The 2,517-nt window shown below is 54.3% G+C and overlaps 1 long non-coding RNA gene across 1 annotated transcript; it reads right to left on the bottom strand.

Annotated features, from left to right (window-relative positions):
• Positions 1 to 736: 736 nt before the first annotated feature.
• On the bottom strand, positions 737 to 2,195 carry LOC139084767 (uncharacterized). Its single transcript, XR_011542472.1, has 2 exons — positions 1,599 to 2,195; positions 737 to 1,140 (listed from the first exon to the last, which is right to left on the bottom strand). It is a non-coding gene; the product is annotated as an uncharacterized lncRNA (long non-coding RNA).
• Between the last annotated feature and the right edge of the window lie 322 nt (positions 2,196 to 2,517).

Here is a 2,517-nt window from a genome sequence, read left to right as displayed (position 1 = left end):
GGATGTCACTGGGACCTTGACAAGGGCTGTTTTGGAAGAGTGGTGGAAACCAATGCCCGATTAGATTAGGTTCAAAAGAGCCTGGTGGTTAAGGAAGTGGAAGCAGTGAGCATAGAACAAGCCTCCCATGTGAAGATCTCCAGGTTGTGCACTGAACAACTCAGGGATGCCCTTAACACAGGACATAATGGGAACGCTGCTTATTGCAGTTATCCAACTAGACAGCCCTGGTAGAGATGAATCTTTCCAGAATTTCTGCTTTAAAGGGGAGCAGAGAAGTGGGGCAATAACTATAGAGGGATGTGGAATCAAGGAAGAACTTTCTATTAAATTAGGAGCTATTATGACAAGTTTGTCGATAATAGGAATGACTTAGCAGGGAATGCCAAATTGATTGAAAGCAAGTTTCCTAAAAGATGTACTAACTTATCAGTGGGGGAAAATTACTTGACAGCAAACTAAAAGCAAACCAAAGTGGGGGGAAAGGGAAGAGAGCAAAGCCTGGAAGGAAAGAGCCAAACTCAGAAGTTTCAAAGATGGGCGTCATCTGCTGCCCTACTGCCAACTAACTGTGGGCTCAGGTGCCCAGAGAGGGCAGGCTTAGCACAGATGGAGGAGTCTTGGGTAGGTGAAGTCCGTGCACAGTGGCACCTGGATAAGAGAGAGAAAATTTGAACACATATATCAACTAGGAATATTTTTGGCCACAAATAACACAAAACCCAAACTAACAGTGTACTGAACAGGATACAAGTATATTTCTTCCTCATGTAAAAGAAGCCTGGAAATAGGCAGCCCAAGGCTGGCACAGTGGCTCTGTGATGTCATCAGGGACTCGAGCTTCTTCCATATTTCTATTTCATTCTCCCAGCATATGGCTTCCATTCTCAAAGTCATCTCATAGTCGAAGATGGCTGCTGGAGCTCCAGCCATCAAGCCTACCTTCCAGGCAATAGGAAGGAAGAAAGAACAAAAGGGGCTCACCTCCCGTTGAGTCAGGTCTCTTTAAGAAGACTCCTTGGAAGTGCCCTGCCACCCTTCCACGTACGTTGGTGAGAACGCAGTCCTGTGGCGTAGTCAGCCACAAGGGAAGCCGGGAAATGCTGTTTGTAATTGGGCACATTATCCAGGGCTCTGTTTCTGAGGAATAAGGAAAGAATGGCTAATCAAGTAGGTAACTGGATGTCACTGACTCAGAGACGTTTCCCAGAGTCATTCAAATGATGCCACATCACCAGGACTGAGTTAACCTCACACCAGCCGAGGCGGAAGGGAACAGGGAGGGGCTTGATCTGGAACTCGGAAAGTACAGTGTGACAGCACCACATGAGTGGAGACGCGGCCACGGCTGGGAATCCCATGCCCCTCGCGGACCAGCTGCGAGCTCCCCAGGGCATCCCAAAGCCACGGGCTGGACCTGGGGCCGCAGCATCAACCCCGCGAAGCCACAGGGTCCTGGATTTTCAGGGCACGTGCCCCCGGGACGCGAGTAGGAAATCCAAGCCTCTGGGCAGGCCCCGGGCCCCAGCCAGTGCGTTACCTCCTTGCAGCCTCTGAGCTGCGGCGCAGAGACAGTGAATTCCTTCCTGTTCCCTTACCTCTTAGGGCTCAGGAAAGGGCGGGTGGAGGCTGGGGTCCCAGAGGCTTCCTGTGGCCCGGGACTCTTCGCAGCTGCTGACCCGACATGGAGTCCCCGAATTCTTTACAGCAGGCTTCTGCCTTCCTGTTGAGACTCCCCACGGGTAACAGGCACGGACGGTGGGGTCCAGCCGGGAGGAGAGGCCGTGGGTGAGGCAGACCCCGCGGCTCCTAGGAACCCCAGAGGCAGCATTAATCCCGCCGCCTGGACGAGGGCTCGGCTCCCCTGCCAGGTGATTTGTGAGCTGCACGGCGGAGGCCTCTGGCCGCAGACCCCTGCGGCGGCCGTGGAGCCTGGCGGCGCCGCCCGGGACCGGGGACCTAGGCTTTCTCCGCCAGTCTCGCTGCCTGTCTTCCAGCCACAAATTTAGAAGCAGCGCTTAATAAGAAAAACAGAAGCCGCGGGAAGAAGACGGCTCTGGAAACAATATATGTTGCAAAAGCCTTTGCATGTCAGCTGCTCCCAATTAGCGGACCCTGACTGGCTCTCGGGCAGGAGCTCAGCCAGGGGCCAGCCGGCCAGGGAATTGAAGAGCACCGATGGCCACGTGGAACCCGGCCCCCCCTCCTGCCCCCCCGGGGATGTTCTCTGCAAACCAGGCCATGGGGGGCGCGGCCGACCCGCTGCTCCCCCTCCCCCACGCTGGCTGCTTTGTCTTCCTCCCCTCCTGCTCTCTCTCCGCCTCTTCTCACTCCTTCTCCCTGCCCATTATCTCCTTCTCCTCCCTTGTCAGCTCTTTAGTTCTCTTAGAAGACATCCCTCAAGCATTACAGATTGACTGTGTGGCATTGAAGGCTAAACGCATCCCTGCTTAAGACGTCGCCTGTCCGAGAGGAGAAGACGTGCTTATCACAACGGCCACACTTACTGATTGCTGA

Source organism: Equus przewalskii, chromosome 7 (genome assembly GCF_037783145.1).
Source record: "Equus przewalskii isolate Varuska chromosome 7, EquPr2, whole genome shotgun sequence".
NCBI lineage: Eukaryota > Metazoa > Chordata > Mammalia > Perissodactyla > Equidae > Equus > Equus przewalskii.
This window is presented reverse-complemented; position numbering and strand designations above follow the sequence as displayed.